Source organism: Photinus pyralis, unplaced genomic scaffold (assembly GCF_008802855.1).
Source record: "Photinus pyralis isolate 1611_PpyrPB1 unplaced genomic scaffold, Ppyr1.3 Ppyr1.4_LG1, whole genome shotgun sequence".
Classification (NCBI taxonomy): domain Eukaryota; kingdom Metazoa; phylum Arthropoda; class Insecta; order Coleoptera; family Lampyridae; genus Photinus; species Photinus pyralis.
This window is the reverse complement of record NW_022170249.1, coordinates 43,851,441-43,871,107: the sequence shown is the minus strand read 5'-3', so window position 1 is coordinate 43,871,107 and position 19,667 is coordinate 43,851,441.

The window sequence follows — 19,667 nt, the reverse complement described above, 5'->3', positions numbered from 1 at the left end:
GACAAACTTTAACCCCCTAAATCTCGGAAAACGAAGCATTTGCGGACAAAAGTTGTACAGGAAACTGTCGTTAGTTTTTCATGCAGAATCACCCCTTGAAGTTTGTCGCACTTATTCACTAACACCCTGTATTTATTTAGCGTTTCAGATTTGAGATTCTAGATACATACACGAAATTATTTTATTCCAGTTGTCGATAATGTTTAAAGAATCTGCGAGTAGCCCTCTAATTGTCCCCGAAGAACAAATTCGCTTCCCATTTTATAAATAAACATTTATTCTGCTCGGGAAAGTATATCACAATTCTCAATCACGGGAGTTGTGACGTTTGTGATACACAAATGTGTTTGTTCCTATTGTCGATATTTGTTTGAGGGTCTACAAGTACGGATCGGGGCAACTGGGCGCCGAGACAACTGACTTCTGGGACATTGGATGCCGGTGTAGCTAAGCGTATGCACATTATTTGCTATCTTCAAATTCTTTATAATTTTGAATTGTTATCCATCAATCTATAGGTATGTGAGATAACACATTAATAAGGCGGCCGATCACATCAAAATTTGATATTCGCGCTTTTTATAGATTAAGTAAGGGTTTAAACCACCCGGGTTCCTAGTTTAACTGGAACAAACACCGGGTATTCATGCAGCAAAAATTTACATTTAGAAAGTAGATCAGTTGTCCCAGTCTACCGAAGCAGGACCTCCCAAGTTCGCGAACCGCCGCGTTTTTAATAATTCGATCGAAAGAGTTTGTCATGCGGTTATAAGACAAGTCATACAATTATAATTAGGGTATACGTGCAACATGAATTCATCCACCGAATAATAAACCTTGCATAAAAAGGGCACAACGTTGTAAAAATATGCAGAAGAGTAACGGCCCGAACGCAATATCTTGAGGACACCGTGCTCAATTATACTCGCCCTTAGCTTTAGAGTTAGTATAATAAGCGCCCAGATAGTAAACGTAGGACAAATGCCCGAAAACAATTTCCCGAAAGACAATTCCCCGAAAACAGTTTCCCGAATGGACAATTGCCCGAATGGACAATTTCCGGAAACACAATTGATCGAATGGACAATTGCCCGAAGAACAATTGCCCGAAAGGAGAATTGACCCTACATCCCATTAGTCTTAATACTATAATGGTTTCAAATACCTCCACAACGTCTGCAGTAGGAATGAATGCTAAGACTGACAATAATCGGAGCTTTAAAGCAAAATCAGCATCAGTTTTGTACTTTCTTTTTAAACCGCTTGACTGGATTCAATAAATGACGTTAATCTTAATTATTATAGTATTAAGACTAATGGGATGTACTATTAAATTTATAAAGTTGTGATAAAATACAATTTTCGGTTAATTCTCCTTTCGGGAATTGTTCTTCGGGCAACTGTTTTCGAGGAATTGTCTTTCGGGAAATTGTCCGGGAAGGGAACATCCGGACGATTGTAACTTTATTTGAAGGAATTCTTGTCAATTGACGACTGAGGTCTCTAAAAAAACAACGGTGCCAGCGCAAATAGTGCCGAAAACATTTAAAAATGAATAAAATTTATCCTTTTGATACTCGAAACCTTTTATAGAATTCAATTACGATTCGGTTTTTGGTTTGTGCGGCGGATTGGAGATTTCGGTTTGTTGTATGTGGGGGCGTAAAATATTTATTAAATTTGTTCTTATATTGCTATAATCTATGACTAACTAGCAATTGATGATACTTTTTGTTGAAAATATAGCATGATTGGTTTTTGAGCCAAATAAACCTTCTGGCCCTCCTTGGTGTGCGTGCGGACGGGGCATGCGGATGCGAATGAAAAATCATTCACCCAGCAATGGTGAATGGTGAATGGTGTTTTCTCGGACCTGAGCCCTCTGTTCGAAAATGTTGGCTAGCCGAAAGAAAGCCTAGCAGGAGTTATTTTAAATTCCCTACTGTTGAAACAAGTACCGTTGCGAATATATATATATGTGGTATCAAGTCAACAACTTATAGTTCCGATGGAATTAATATCAGCATTCAGACTATTTTGTCCTATTATCGAACCCATACCTTACTCACGTTATAAATATGGTACTTTTGACAAGTATTTATACGGAAGCCTGGTCATAACTCCATTGACAAAGACTCGCCCAAACCAAAGTAATAGAAAAAATAATTAATGAGCATACGTTGACGCAAAACATATAATTCCTGATCACCAATCCGGTTTTAGGGGGAATTATAGCCACAGCTTTGTTCAATACTGTCGATGACATTATTACTGCTACTGACTCCAAACTTATCTCTGTCTTGGCACTGTTAAGACTATATCAAGGCCTTCGGCACTATCAGAGAGAGAGAGAGAGAATTTATTTCAACCACGAATGTGGTGTAACTGTCACACAATAACAACATAAATAAAAAACACAATAAAGTACAATAAATAATATAAATATATCTATAAAAAAGAAATGTAAATAGGTATATATATTAAAATTTATTTATATATATGTATATTTTTTTTTTAAATATGACTAGCATTTTTGATATTCGTAAAGAAATCATCCAGTGTGTATAGCACCATTGATTGAAGAATTTTTCTAATTTGGTTTTTAAAAGGAGCCAACATTGTAATACATTTGACATGTGCCGGAAGGACATTATAAAATCTCACCCCCATCTGTAGGTAGGACGAGTTATGCACCTTACTTTTTGATCTCATTATAGAAAAGTTATTTTTCGTTCTCGTATTATATGAGTGGTTATCACAATTTAATGAAAATAATTTTTTGTTTTTGAACACGAAACATAAACATTCAAGCACATATAATGAATAGACGGTTGCAATCTGAAAGTTTTTAAAATACGGTTTGCAGGATTCCCGTTTCTGTAGCGAAAACATTACCCTGATTGCTCTTTTTTGAACCTTAAATATGCTAGCAATTCTATAACTAGTAGCATTTCCCCATAATGAGATACCGTACCGCACCTTACTTTCAAATATTGAATAGTAGATTTGCAAAAGGGTTTTATGGTCACATAAATTTTTACAACGGGACAATGCAAAAATCGATGAATGTAATTTTGCTCTCAGATGGTCAATGTGATCTTTCCAACTAAGTTCTGTGTCTATAATAACTCCTAAGAAGGTACAGGATTGACACCTTTCTAATTGAACTGACTGGTAACGCAGTGGAGCGATATCCAAACCCATATTTTTCTTATAAAGAAGAATTTTTGTTTTTTCCAAATTGAGTAAAAGTTTATTTGCATTAAACCAATTAATAAGAGTTGATAACGCACGTTTTAAATTAATTTCTAACTCTTCTTCAACACAAGCCACGCTCACACTAGTGTCATCTGCATATGTGGTGATATCACATGAAGATGGATCGAAGCAGTTAAATAGGTCATTAATACAGATTATAAATAATATAGGACCAAGGATAGATCCTTGGGGTACACCATACTTGATTGGTTTTAATTCGGATGCAACTTCAATAATTTGTCCCGAGGAAGAAAGTTGCACAACTGCAACATATTGTGACCTATCACTAATAAAGGATCTCAATAAATTTAGCGTCACGCCTCTAATGCCATATGAGTATAGCTTGTCTATTGTCAATTGCGGCATTCTTCTCTCTATATTCCGGAAAGCCTTGTATTGTCATGTGAAGCAGTGAAATTGTCTCATAGTTACTTGACTGGACGGGGTCAGTCTGTAAAAATTAAAGCGGCTCAATCAGTTTTTTTATCAGCTTCAAAAGGGGTCCCGCAGGGGTCTAGTTTGGGCCCCCTGATGTTTACAATCAAAGAGTACTCTTTGTTACAATATATACTCGACAGTTTAACAAATTGCAAATTGAAGAAGTTTGCCGATGGTACACAAATGGTATATTCATTTCGCGTAGGGGAGTATTTCACAGCTACTCGTAAAATAAATGAAGACCTCCGCTCCATTGAATCATTTTCACTTATGCACTCATTATTCATAAACCCACCAAAATCTTCAATTATGGTTTTTGGGAATGAAGACAAAATTAATTAAATAAAAGATAAAATCAACTTTACTTTGCATGAGACGACCATACCTTTTCAAACTCAAGTAAAAACTTTGGCCCCTATATTGATAAGTCGTTCAGATATAGTACACAAAACTAACACTTACATAAGAGAAGCATTATGCACTTGATATTTGGCATACGCAAGTTTGAGCGCATCTCCCAAAAGTTGGGCGATCTGAACTGGCTATACATGAATAACAGAAGAAAACACTATGTCATTCATAAGAAGTGCTCTTAAATAAGCAACCGGCGTATCTCTAGGTATAACAAAATCCGTTTTCGAACGGACGTTCACAATTTAATTTTAAGATTCTGTGGTTCTCCTCCTAAACACTCCACTGCTTTATTAAGTGTCAGAGCAAAGCGAAAGGCTGGTGTCCGTCTGTCAGTCCCGTGAATACGATAACTACCAAACGCTTGGACCGATTCGGTTCAGACTTTGCACAGTTGATCTACATGCCACATGTAACAAGCCTATTGAAAATGAGTCAAATCCAATGACCCCGTGGGGTCACACCTCTTTGTCTCTTGCAAACGCTTGAACCTATTCAGTTCAAACTTTGCACTTTTGACCACATGTAACAATCCTATTGAAAATGGATCAAATCCAATGATCCCGTAGGGTCAAACCGAGGTGCTCTGCCCATTTTTTTAAGATCCACTTTAGGGGTTTATTTAAACGAACCTATCAAATTTTTAAATTTATAATAACATACCACCTGAGTTTAAAACGTTATCATCAGGCTCCCTGTTTAAAAGAAAAATGTTCCTTAATTTGTTACTACATAATGTTTAATTAATTGTACAAAACCCGATAGTATTGGTAATCGTCAAAGCTGGTCTTAACTTCGGTCGACATCCCAGAATTTAATCCTAGGCAACAAATTAGCACTATTCTGTTTATTGACTTCACGGTCCCAATGGAAAACCAAAGTTGCTAACCAACCACTGCAATTTAAATTGGCACCGTGTGATTCTCCGCATCTTTGGAAATTTTTGTTTTTGTTCTCTTCATGGCATATTAATCATATTTATCAGAAATATTATTAAATAATTACAAATATCTTACATGCTATCACCTTGCGTAAACCGAACTAGTTTCACTACAGTAAGTGGCGCTATACATATAAACATTTTTAACGATGTTTAAGAAACAAAGAATTGAATTCCTAAATTTTCCTAAATAACCCAAAATTTAGGTATACTAAGTGTATTTTCGTATATTTTTACATTTCTGGATTCTACAAAAAAGTTTACATCCGATACGTTGTTTGTTTATATGAGGTTGGTCGAAAAACAATTCAATTTAATTATTTAATCTAGTTGACCAACATTTTTTTAAATTTATTCTCATTACAACAAAATTTTGCTTATTTTTACAATTTTGAAATGATCAAAATTCAAATTTATTATCGTTGAATCAATTTTTTCAAAATGTGACCATAGTGGCTCACCAGGGTATATATTTTTACTACAATAGTTTCGGTTGAATAAAAACATTCAATTGTATGTTGACGTTAAATTTATTATTTATTTTACTGACTAACTTCGGATAAATGATCGAAAACAACGAAACAGGTATAAAAGTGTCTATCGATCCTAATATACCCACCTACATTAAAACTTATGGCCACTTCGGGGTAAACCGAATACTAGTAAGGGTATACGTTATTCGCATACCTACTAATCTACCCAATTGATGGAATTTAGAATTACACACGTTATCAAATTTTTAAATTGTACCTAGCCTTCAGTAGGTAAAGAGGTTGCATTCGTGAGATGAAATTTTTATAATTCACAAATTTGTGATTAATTAGAAATTGCTTAAGAATCCAATAATAAAATCGTAACAGCCTCTTATTTACCAAAACTCAAACGCGAAAATAGAAACGTCGATGGATTAATCAGTACGAGTGGATCCTTGCCCTACCAGACAAAATAATTCATAAAATGTCAAATTTTAAATTCAAAACCTAATCGTTTTTTCGCGCACGTATTAATGAGGGAAAAAATGAAAAATTACTGAACTTGATTAATGAAAGCAATTTGACTATATGGATACCCGGATACCCAATTGTTCATTTTATGTAAATATTTGACTTGTGGTCGTAGAAACATTTCCTGTAAGGATTTTATTAATTTGTTCGTATTAATCAAAAGGCCGTTTTAAACTAACTACTATTAATATTGTAACATAGTAGACAATATTAATGTTTCATCATATATTTGCTTGTTATAACTAATTTTGTGTCAGTAAAAATATGCAAATAATATATATCAGAAAGTGAATGATGAGATGATTATTTCCTAATTGATTGTTATTTTCCATCTCGGCGTTCTAGGTATAAAAAAAGGTATTTCAGATGCGTTGGTATGATTCACGAAACTGCGTTGGCTAAAAAAATTAATCTTGTCCGCCAAGAAGTTCATGTGAAAGCGCGTTATTTCTTCTTTTTTGATAATTTTTTCGAGTGGGTTCGCCTCTAAAACCACACATAATGATATTATCTTCGTATGAAACAATAATCTTGTTAAGAGATTTTTTGGTTTAACAAAGAATGATTAATTTTGTAACGAAATCTTTGAAACCTACAATATGTCATCCAAGGTAATGCCCTGCTCGTTATTTAGGGGTCTCGGAAATGAAATAGTAATTCACTACTGTCCAATTATAACAGTTACGAGTAGAAAGTTGGCAGATGACGATCTGTATTTACAATATTTACTTACATACCTACTCTATGAAGTTTGTACATGAAATGAGCGTGAACTATTTTTAGTCGGCACTTCGGGTTACCAGATGAATTTGTCAAAAATGTTCCCTTTAAATTATTACGATTATGCAATACGTTCCAGATTTTGACCTGCGCGTGATTGATGGTCTTTGATCTACGTTAACAATTATAATTTAATATTAGTATGTACCTATTAATTTAGCGTCACTAGATTACTATTTGAAAGTGTCCAGCCTGCAGCACTAAATTGTATCTAACGATGTACTTGGGTTAAATAACAATGAGATTCGAAAGTGCATTATTTATGGCACTTTTAAAGGTAGCAGTCCAACACTCAAGACAAAGATTAGCGATTAGAATTAGAACTGTCGCTTTTCACCTACAACAAAGTTTCCTTAACCAAAAGAAATAGCCGCAAAGTCCTTGTCATAATGAATCCTACTATACTGAAAAATGTGAGCATTTATGACGTTAGGAAATTAAAAAAATCATTATTATAGTTGCTTAAAGATCTTTAGACAAGGAAAGAAAGAGGACAGGTAGCACGCCTGCCAGTGTCGTAACCTACAAGTAGTTTTGTTGGGGGGTAAAAATGATTCCTTTTATAGGACGAACGTAAATAAAATTTATTAAAACAGTATATAGTAGAATTAATTATTGCGTTAATATAATAGTGGAGAATTATATATTTAGAGTTTATTGTCACCAGGAAATATGTGAACTACCTTTCAAAATAATTCAAATTGGTTAATATAAAGCCTTTAGAACGATGCCGACGCGGTACTCCAGTATTCTAAACTGAGCTATAAGGGCCGTAATGGAAGTTTGAGGCATAAACGAGGACGAGCTCAAGGAATATTTCAACAGGAACAATTACGGATACATGATGGAACTTTAAGCAACTTACAAGAACATTTAGAGAAGCTTAAGGGGAATTTGAGAACAGAAGGATATGAGATCAACTTCAGGAGAGTTTGATGGAAACATGAGAAGGGACTGGGGGAGAATTTAATGGGTCCTACTAACCTTCACCTTAATGGGCAAGAGTTGCCATTGGTATTAGACAAGAAGAAATAACTTTCTATATATCTTTCTGTCGCGCATGATCGCCAAACTTTGAAAAAAACTTACCTACCTTATTTCCTCTTGCTTCAAATGTTATCGCATCTTTTACATTCGCCTCTACTTGTAGGTTTTCTTTTAGCCATTCTTCCGTCCCCTTTCTATCTCTCTTGCCTTTTTTCCATCTCGACTCCCTTTATCTTTATGTTGTTCTTTATTTATTCGAATTTTGCTCTTCTAGTTTCGTTATCCTTTCTATAAGTTCTTCTTTTTCCTTATCCTACTGCTTCCCTTCTCTTCATTTCCCCCTTAATCCTAATATTTCCATTTAATTATTATTATTATTGTTAATCAAAGCCAATTTATAACTAAAAATGTCACAATATAGTTCAAAGAATATTGCCTACAAAACTCGTTCACTTTTAAATATAGGGTTGTAATTAAAGATAAAACATTCCATCTATAAAAATAAAGCTTAATTAATTAATTTTATCACATACTTAAAACTTATTGGCGTGAAACGTAAATGTTGTAGAGATATATTACGATGGACTGTGCATTAATGCATATATTTGAATGTACATAAGTAAATAATGTATAGACTTCAGTATATTTTATCCATAACTCCGATGGTAACCAAAATGGTTATTACTAGTTTGCCACTTTTTATGCTTGATGGCTGCTAAAAATGGATGACATATCCCAATGGTTTGCACTAATTGTAACCAAACTGCAACTTTGGAGCAATAGAACAATTTTTGTCAACTAATGTGTCGCAAATATCGTAGAATGTGAGGGCATGTGCCCACGGATCACCTATATTTTTAAACAATGGGCTAAACTATCCAAGAAATTATGAGATTTGGATTTCAACTAACGATTCAAGTAAATATCAGGTTATAGGGTGAAGTTTTCTTCGACAATTTAAAATTGTTGTAACAATGAGTTAGGTACTTATGATGCAATGTAAATTTTTACTGGCTTCTTAGGCACATAGAAATCCCTTCATATTCACATGTCTCTTTTGTGTGTGGAAGAAGAATAGAGCTGTATTATTCATGATAAAAGTGCAAATAGTGATGATTTCGGACGATTATTAAATGTCAGATAGAATCATTCGTCGCACATTTCAAACAGGCAGATTTCCAATTAGAATGAAGAAATACTAAGATGGAAAGCGTTCCAAAATAATTGCTAGGAAAAGAATATTACGTCAAGAAGAACATAATATTTTCAGAGAGTAGATACACATTATAAATGTTAATTAACCTCAAAGAATATCTAAACATGGTTAATTGTTACATGTATGGCAAGCGATATGCGCATAAATAAAGCCGCAATTAAATCTCTTCAAAATGGCAATTCCTTTATATTGTCAATAAATTGGCCATTAAAACTGATCATCCCAGATGCCCCCGAGTAACATATGCGTAATGACTTGTTAAACAATTATAGCGCCTTAATTGAATTGAAAACAGCTCGGTTTCATTAAAATTAGTGCATCTAACAAAACAACTTTATAAACTTAAATTTTTATGCACTCTCTAGCTATCCGATGACTATTATGAAAGCTCATTTAAATTAAATGGTAGCTAATTTTCAGGACGATTTGTGTTTTCGCGTTAATGAGCATACTTACATCTTGCACCTGCTCGTAATTAATTAAAATGATTAGCAATACTTTTGCAACTGCAGCTGAATGGGGAGACCGAGAATATATTTATTTAATCTAATCTTATACTAAAGTAGATTATTAGTTACGCCTTCTCTGCTTGCCATTATTTTTATATGAAAATTTTGGTACAATACGTACTTCTTGATGTCAAATCTGAAACTAAGCGAGAAGTTCCTGTAACAATGGTTAACAAACGTGACGGTAGTTTAAGTGCAATTTGTTTATGTGCGTAAAACTATTAATGTGCGCTTAAAGTGCGTGAATTTCACATGCACTGTGAGTTTATTATCTTACTAAGATTTTTGCAAGCGGTGTTGAGGTGAAGGTGGAAACGGTTTTATTCATTTGCGGTGGTAATTAAAAAATGTTACTAAAAAGGCTTTTTAATTATAGTCTTTCACTGTGCAAACTAAGCCGCCTACTTTTTACCGCTGAAATCGATATCTTCAGCTTTGTCCCTCTTATTTTAATGGTGATAATACCGCAGCAGATAGAAAAAGATACACGCACCGCATGTACCCGGAGTGAATATCATCAAAGCGATAATTTCAAGCAATTAAACTTGTCGCAGGCGCGAGCCCTAACTAGCAGTTATTTTAGTAATCGGCTTCGCGTTAGAATTTTCCTTCTTAGTTCGACTTCAACCAGTTTCTGGGTTGGTAAGAGATGTAGCGATGTGTCGGTGTCAAGTATTTGTATTTAAATAATGTTGGCGGTGTTATAAATCAGGAGAGGACCACCCGTGCGACGGTGGCTTGGACGCGCAACCGGACACCGACACTAGCGCCAAAAATGTTAACAAGACACATGACAACTGCCGCTCAAGCACAACTGAGAAAAGCTACCCCCTAATTTTAAAGGGATCTGTTGAAGTGTCTTTTTCCCGAATCAAATGTTCACATTGAAGTGTGCTTATTTTAAATTGAGCTTTACTGTTACAATGAAAATAAAATTTTTTGATTCGAGCCAATAGAAGGCGTGATCTCTTGAAATAAATGGTATACTTACATTCGAACTGGCCCAGTTTAGCAGCAATAGGCTTGGCATTCGTGATCTTTAAATACTCTAAGTAGACTACAGTGGATTTCTATTACATCATTTGGCATGAGAAATGTTGCAGAACTACGTCATAAACTTTACCACACGTAGCTTGGTACCAAAGCAAAATTCCATTTTTTTAGACCCTGCAGTGGTGTATAGCATAATGTCAAATTATTTGAATTTAGAGACCTGAGAATCGAGTACGGAACCGGAACCGCTAAATTTAGAATCGGTATCGGTGTTTCTCTACGAAACATCTCAAAGAACTGAAACCCTTATAATAAACGTAAAATGTCGCTGGGATGATCCATTAAATAAAGAGTTTCAGATTGGCTTATGATCGCTAGCGCGAAAGGGTCACTCCCGTAGAAAGCGACATCTAATTGAAAGCTGCAGCTAGCTATACCTGGATAAAAGATACAAATGTTATGGTAGAGATAGTAAAGATAATCCCAGAAATTAACGATTTCATTAAGAAGGCGTCAAATACAAATACCTCGCAGGCGAACGAAAGTCTAACGAGGTAAGCAGAAAATTAGAAGAAAATGTGTCAGTTCTTCTTAGCTACTATGAAACGGATGGCAGTCAATTAAACTTCAGGTGGTCAAATCAGAAAAAAAGCAAAAAACCGAGAACAGCGGAAATTAACACTAAATTAAATTAACCTAAATTTAATTACCTACGTGAATTAATTATTTATTTACAATTAATTAACAATCAATTTTACCAGTATTGAAATTAATTGATTAAAATATTATTTATCGTCCAGCAGCGGAAACTATTTATTACTTAGGCGTGGAAATTGGAACTGTCCTGAAACGCAATGCGATTTGCTTGTATAGTGTAGTCGAGTGTTCCCGAGCGGTCGCGAGTCTTCTCGAATGTTCTAGAACAAAACACGTTATATTTCCGGGATAGATTGCGTACCATCGCCGATGACCAGTCCTTCATGGGGCCTCGACGTCTATCGAGATTTCTGGAATATTCGCTACACTATCAATAAGTCCAGTTTGAGACCAACTAAATAAATGTTCAATAAACTGATTAATACGCTGAAATGTACAAACTGTAATATTTTACGTACTTTTCATCATTTCATTTCTATTTAAACTTTTTTTACTATGTACTGTAAAGAAAAAACACTATAACAAAACTATAACAAGTTTTTTAAAGTTTCTATTCTGTTATTAAAAAGGCAAAAAGAATTTTCTCATTTGTGGCCTTAGACGTAGCGGAATCAGGGAGGAATATACGGGCGTTCCTCAGCTATCAAAGAAATAAAGTGTTTCTAAAAAATGTCACTTACTTTTTAAACACTTGTGTGATCTTCGCATCGTGCGGATTTCTTTTTGTTGAATTTAGACGCTATCTTCCTAATTGTTAATTATGATGATAATCTTTAGTGTACTTATTTTCTAAAACGATATAAATCGACCTCAAATTGTATTGCGAGAACTTGACTGACGCACAACGGGATACTGGTTATTACTTATTAACTTCACATACGACGACAACGTACGATTTCAAAAGCTCAGTATTCAAACAGCAAATGAAAGCCTGAATGAAAGATTGAACTATATAATTTCAATGATTTTATGAAGTATTAGAAACGGTGGAAAACCAATAAATACTGGTAATATTAAAAATGTCTAGACGTCTCAGAGCCTGAACTGCGTTTCTTTCTGCAGCTTTTATATACCCAAGGGTTGATCTGTGGCAGTTCTTCATTTTTGTCGATCTTCAGCCCACCTTTTCAGTGCCACGTAGGAGGTACAGCCCATGGCTATAATTATTTGATCCTTGTATTCCAACCCGGATCTGCCCCTAGCATTGGTACCTTCCACGGCCCCTTCCAGTGTTGTCTTTAGTAGTCTCTTTTCTTTTTCAGAGTAGTTCACAGACAAGGCACCAATATTCAATATTCAATATTCAATATTTATTTATTATTTCTGACAATGTGAGCCATTGCATGAGATACGTCAAATGTACACAGTAAACATATAACTTCACAATTTAAAATACTAGAACACGTTAAAATAATTACAAAGAAACTAGTTTCGAAAACAAAAGTTAAAAACTCATCCACAGTATATGGTGCTTGAATTAAAAGAATTGCTTTTATAGCTGCCCTAAAACTCTTTAATGTTTTAAAACTCTTTAATGTTTTGACCGTTGCATTTCTCACCCTGTTTATCCAGGGGATCTTTAACATTCTTCGGTAACACCAATTTCTATCTCCTCTTCTTCCATATAATAAAACGTTCCAACTGTTATTATCTTATCACGTAAACAAAATGGTATCAATTATTGTCTTATCCAAATCCCTTAACTTTTAACAAACCTGTTCATTTTATACAAAAGAATAATGCTTAACAAATAAACTCTAAATATAATGAAATTGTACACAAAGAAAACATCTGCAAAATATTATCACATACTTAAATGTTTTAACAATTTGATGGTGTACAATGGAAAAAGTTCCAGTTTGTGATACCAGCATTAGATTTTTCCTGTTTCTTCATGCACGTACCATCAAATTTCTATCGGGAGAAGTGATTAGGTCACCCGTGATGACGTCATAATTTTATATCTGTTGCCGTCATCTTTGTATCCGGTAACTCGGGAAAGGCTGTTCGGATTGTCGAGACCCAAGCATAGTTTTAAAGAAAAGCTTTTGTCGAAAAGTGTATGATTTTCAAGAAAAGCGAGGAAATATACAAAATTTGGAACATCAAATTTTTAACAAATTTATGGATTCAGGCATCCCTCTCTGTATCTGCAGAATGCCTAAGAAATCGAATATATCGTTACCTGCCTTCCTCGCTTCAATCTATCAATCGAATATAGTTGGAACTATCCTTAACAATCAGTCTTTGGAAGAGTTTGGTATTGAATACCATATGGAAGCTTTAAATTATTGGAAAACACTTGTAAATAAAAAATATCAGTAACTTTTGTGTAGCTGCCAGTCACTCCAAAAGCCGTTCTACATGCCGAATCTGAGCATGAGTCGGGTGCATGGTTAGAAGCCCTCCCATCAACTCTAGCACTCTTTTGGGCAAACGCATTTTACAAATTGCGGTATTACTGAGAATTAGCTCCTAAATTTGCCAACGACGCATTTGTATATGCGACAGGTCCGTTAATCGCCTGGGATAACACGGTTTGCCATGTCCAAATAGTTATGGAATTAAAGTTTTTCCAACATGGCACAGTATCTTGTTGGGTATCCAACGTTGAGTTCGACGGAAATGAAAGAAATACACAAGAAGTTTAAATCTAACCCTTACACATCCCTCAATCACATCATTCAACTTTTTCTCAATTAATTTGTTTCACCATGTACGGTCAATGACAAAAGTAATGATCGCATAATAGGTAAACTCTGCAGCGTAAGCAACCAGTCTATCACATCGGGATCCATCGGTTCCTTCACGGAGGAGATACGTTAATTTGTTGGTTCGCAGGATTTACTTTTGTCAAAGACGTCCATGTAACACTATGTAGAATATTGGGGTTTTCCATTTAGCGTGGTTATATTCAGTATTACTACCGACCCTTCCAATATTCTCTAAACATTCCATTACCCCTCAACACGTGACCCACCAAATTTCTCTTTCTATTTGTAATACTGCATAACAGTTGTCTTTCTTCTCCTGCTCTTCTTAATACTTCCTCATTTCTAAGCATATCACTCCATTTTATTTTGAACAACCTCCCCCAAATCTACATCTTGAATGCTTCCAGTCTTTCTAATTGTCTGTTGTTTAATATTCATAGCTCACCCATACTACAGAACATTCCAAACTAAACACGTCACCAGTCTTTTTCTCAATTCTAAAGCCATCTTACTGAAGCACCACTCTCTTTCTCATATACGCTGTCTTCGCCATTCCAATTCTTATCATAATCTCCTTTTCACTCAACCAAGTCTGACATGGCTGTTCCAATTTATATTTGTTTAAAAAAAATAATTTTGAAGAAAAGAAACGTTCCCTATAACGCTTTAACGAACTCTGTTGAAGACAAAGCACCCCGCGATATTTCACGTACGGGAATTTTTGAATCTGTTGAAGCTTAGGGATTCGAAAAAGTAATAATAATAATAATAATAATAATAATATATTTTTCATGTTTTGCACAGTAGCGCTTACATTCGTCAAGTTTTATCTAGTTAAATAACATATGTAATGTACTTATATTTATTTACTTAATACAATAGTCAATTTAAATTTACAATCACTCTGATTCTCTAAAGCCTTCACTTACAAATTCTTGTGTGGAAAAATATGCTTTTAATGTTAGGTATCGTTTAAGAGTTACTTTTAGTTTTTTTGTATCATATGATTGGATACTCTTTGGTAGAAGGTTAAAGAATTTTTTAGCTTGGAACTGGTGATTACATTGCGTCTTAGATAGTCGAGCGTGAGCTGCCCTAATATTGTGTTTGTTTCTGGTATCATGACAATGTATGTCTGCATGGGTTTTAAAATTATCTGTATTAATTCTGGCATACAGTATGCATTCTAGTATATACATGCTCGGCAGGGTTAGTATTTGCAATTGTCTAAAGGAGTCTCTGCATTCTTCCTGATAACCTAATGAGTCAACTATACGTATCGCTCTTCTCTGCAGGGCGAAGACATCTTTGGCTGTGGCGCAGTTACCCCATATGAATAAGCCGTAGTTTATTAACATGTGTATCAGCGAATAATATGCTGTTAATAAAATTGGCTTTGACACATTGTCGGTCAGTCTTCGTAAAACATATATGTTGGTACTGATTTTTTTACATATACTATTAGTATGTGCCGCCAGACTTAGCTTTTCATCAATGACTAGCCCTAAAAATTTTACAAAACTAGGGTTATCAAAGGTGTGATGCCTTAACGTAGTTAGTAACACTTCTGTTTTTCCTTTATTTAGGATCAAGTCATTGGTTATACACCATGTAGAGGCCAGAGATGTTATTTCTTCTTTGGTCGCTAAAACTTCATCAAAATTTTGCCGTTTTGAGAAAATATTGGAGTCATCTGCATACAGAATGCAGTCGGCATGTGGCTTCATATATTGGGGAAAATCGTTAAAGTAGATTAAAAAGAGCAATGGTCCTAATATGGATCCCTGAGGAACCCCTCGTTTCGTATGTAGCTTATCGGACATGATATTTTCATTTATAACATTGAGATCTATCCGAAAGATATGATTCAATAAGTTTTAAACTGTTTTGGTCGAAATTATAAATCCGTTCCAGTTTACTAAGTAATATATTATGCGAGACACTATCAAATGCTTTTGATAAGTCTAAAAATATTGCGAGTGAATAGAGACCTTCTTCAAAACAAGCGAGGGTGTTGTTTACAAATTTACTCAAAGCTTGGATTGTGCTTCGTCCTTTCCTGAACCCGTATTGGTCATTATCTAGTATATTGTTAAATTCAAAGTGATCTGCTATTTGACTATGAACTATTTTTTCAAAAATTTTTGAAAAAATAGGTAGCATTGATATTGGCCTGTAGTTTCTGTGATCTTGAGCATCTCCTGATTTAAAAACGGGAATAACTAATGCTACTTTCAACTCTCGGGGGAAACATCCCGACGTTATGGAAAGGTTAATTAATTTAGTTATTGGGGTGATTAACTGGTCGATATTATTTTTAATAATGACCGATGAGAATCCATAAAAGTCTTTACTTGGGCTTTTTCTTATAGAGAGAATCGCATCTCTTACTTTACAGGGCGATACTTCTTTTAAGGAGAAGGGAACATACTCGAGTTTATTGTTTGCAATAGCAATAGGATCAAGGTTACTCATGGGAATTTCTTTCAAGTTATCTTCTGCCATATTAATAAAGTACTCATTAAGCTTGTTTGCACTAATGTTCGATGGTATTGTCTTTTTGATTGTCTTTCTCTGCGCGTTTATGAGCGTCCACATAGTTTTGCAGTGGTTTGTTGATTTTTTTATTATCTGATCACTTGCATAGATTTTTGCCTTCTTAATAGCATTCCTGTACTGTATTCGACAAGAATTGCGTAGATTACGAATACAACGATGTAAGAGGCACACACAAAAATTGGAAAACTGTTGGTTCACAGGATGGGGGCAACCGCGCACGACGCCCTAATCGTGCGAGAATACTTTATCGGACTAATTTCCTGGAAATGGAAAATTTCGACGGATCCAGATGCGATTGCTGGCACCCGAATTTTTCGAAAAAAAAATTGTATGACTTGGAAGTCGTCACTAAATAAAAAATCAATAAATGAATTAGACTAATAACACCAACCTTGCCTTTTTAAAAAAAAATCAAATGCTTCCAGTATGGTAATGACATTCTTAACATACAACATTATACCGTACGTCCATATCCAAGGAGTCCAATAGGTTGGTAAGTTCCAAATATTGTATAAGTTTCCAATATTTTCCTCAAAAATTCTTCTTTAATTTTTCTCTAAACAACCACACATAAGGATTTGACTAACCCCATCGATAGGGTAAGAAAAGAGGAAACCTTTGAACGTATCCATAAGATGAAAATATCGAATTCAAAGTGAGTTTTTGTAAATGCATTGTTAATTAAATTCATTAAACTGTTTTGCGCGTTCATTTTAATTTTGTTTTTCGAAAATATTTTTTGTCAGTGAGTATGATTTCATTTTAATCTATTTAGTTAAGCATTTTACTGGGAAAATGTGATACTCCGGAATAAAGATCACAAAACCTTCCCCATAAATTTCAATTTATTATACAAAGATATAAATAATCAATGGCGACATGTTTCGGCAAATGTCATCATCAGGCCCTAGAATGTAATGCTTTAACAAATTTGAGTTCACCTGTAGCGACGAAACTTAATTACAACATAAAGATCGACCGAAAACGGTACATGGTCGTAACCCATAGAATTTAAAAGGTACAAAAACCCCGAAGGGGAAAAAGTTAAGGGTCTATAGCCCTGAAGCCCTAACTTGTCTAGGACTTTTTCCCCTTCAGGGTCTTTGTACCTTTTAAATTTTTTCAACACATTGTAAGAATGATTCTATGAGATTCTACTAAGATTTGAGAATATGTTAATGATTTTGGGGATTTGAAGATTTTGAAAGGACTGTAAAAACAATGTAGTAAGATCCGGAGATTCTAAGTTGGTTTTTGGAAGATTTGAAATATGATATTCTGAAACTTGGCTACTAAATTTGTTAACGTATTTATGAAAATATAGGGTTTGGGATCCGAGCACGGAGTCTACATAAAAAGGGGAAGTTTCTTTCATTTAAAGGTAAAAGGATTTTAAAGTAAGGTGAACGTTTAATTAACTAATAAATCAGTTCAAATCTGAATCTGTGAATGTGCAGAACATGTAGCAATGACTTATCCATTCATTTTGACCACTCGAACACAACCAAAGATTAAACCAATTCTTTCCGAGGCAAAAGAATATTCGAGTTTTTTATATTGCTCAATCGTGATCAATTTGCCTCCCTATGCTTTACCCTACTGAGCGTAAATCCACCCCCGAAAACAGAAATTGTTTTTCGTTAACTGTTGAAGTTATTAACGAAATATTTGCATTGATGTATGTTTTTATTTGCTTTCTTATTATCCAAAAGATGTTGAGGTACTAAAGATCTAACGAGGCAACCGAATTATAAAGGTATTATTATATTTTAGCTCAAAAAAACTACCACCGATACTTCCTTAATGAATGACTAACCGATACTATATCGTTTACTAATAAGATAACGGTAATACTTTTTTCTAGCAAAGTGTGTGTAACAAACGCAAGATAAGAAACAATGGAAGTTTTGCAAACTTCTAAAACAAACAGTACCATTCAGATAATCTGTACGGGCAACACCTAGAAAGTCAACAACCTTTAAATGCCTAAGAACAGTCACACAAATTTTATCAATTATGAATAATGTTAAACATTCTCACACCTTCAAATTTACCAATATCGAAAGCGATAGGTATGGGTAGGTACGAAATAATAAACAGTTGGAACCCACACATGTGTATGTGTAATAACCATAAAATTTTTATTAATAGCAAATCATTGATAGTTTTTTATGTTCTGGTGAAGTAAATTTACAATCACATTAGTTATTATTTATTAATACCGCCATTAAGGTTATGTATTTAAGCAAATTAATAAATCATAGAGCGTTGAACCATAATATTTTGACTGCTATCCACATACTACCTACTTCAAGTTCAATGTTAAATGGATCAATAACGAATTAAATGCAAAGTTTAAAAAATTAAAACAAACCACGCTTTTGCTTTACAACCGATATTATAGTAGGTACCCTTTGCTTTCTCGGACTGCCTGTAGCTAAATCCACTGATTAATTTATGTTTCCTCAACCGGATGATTAAATTATCCAACGTTTTTTACAGATTCAATTAAAACAATTTTACACATCGATCGTATAATTTACAAAAAAAAAGTCCGACGGATGTTTAACATCATCGTTCTTAACGAAATTATAATTAAATTTGAAAACTTTCTGCAAACAATAGTAGCGATTGGATTAAATATTTAAATGAAAATGGCGTGTATGAAGGGGGTACATTCACAGTACATAAAATATATGCATTTAATTAAAAGCTGAAGCGGTCTATAAGTACTTAGTAAAAGGAGCGAAAGAGAACAAAGTATTAGCAGCAGCAGCAGCAGCGAAATATGCCTTGAGGCGAAACGTCGGAACTCTTTGAATATTGGTTTCCTTTACTAAAATGGTTTTACTTCTTGAATTGTAAATGAAATAAAATTCTAAATGCTTACGTTGTTAATCTCACATCAAAGTGTTACATTTCAGTTTCTGTAAAATAATTACGAAGAAGTGCGGGATTTAAAGCAGACGCTGGGAGCTTTTTTAACTTGAGAAATTTCCGCTGCGATTATAATTAATAATGGGGTGGTTTGATGAAATTCAAAGCCATCCCTGTGCGATTTACATATAGCGTATGAACCTTCGGAGAATTTTAAACAATGTTATTACATTTATGTAGGTCAAGTGGGTGGTTAAAGAATCGATAGTCAGTATACTTAATCCTTTTACATACTGAAAGGGACGTTTTCAGGCCGCATTTCCT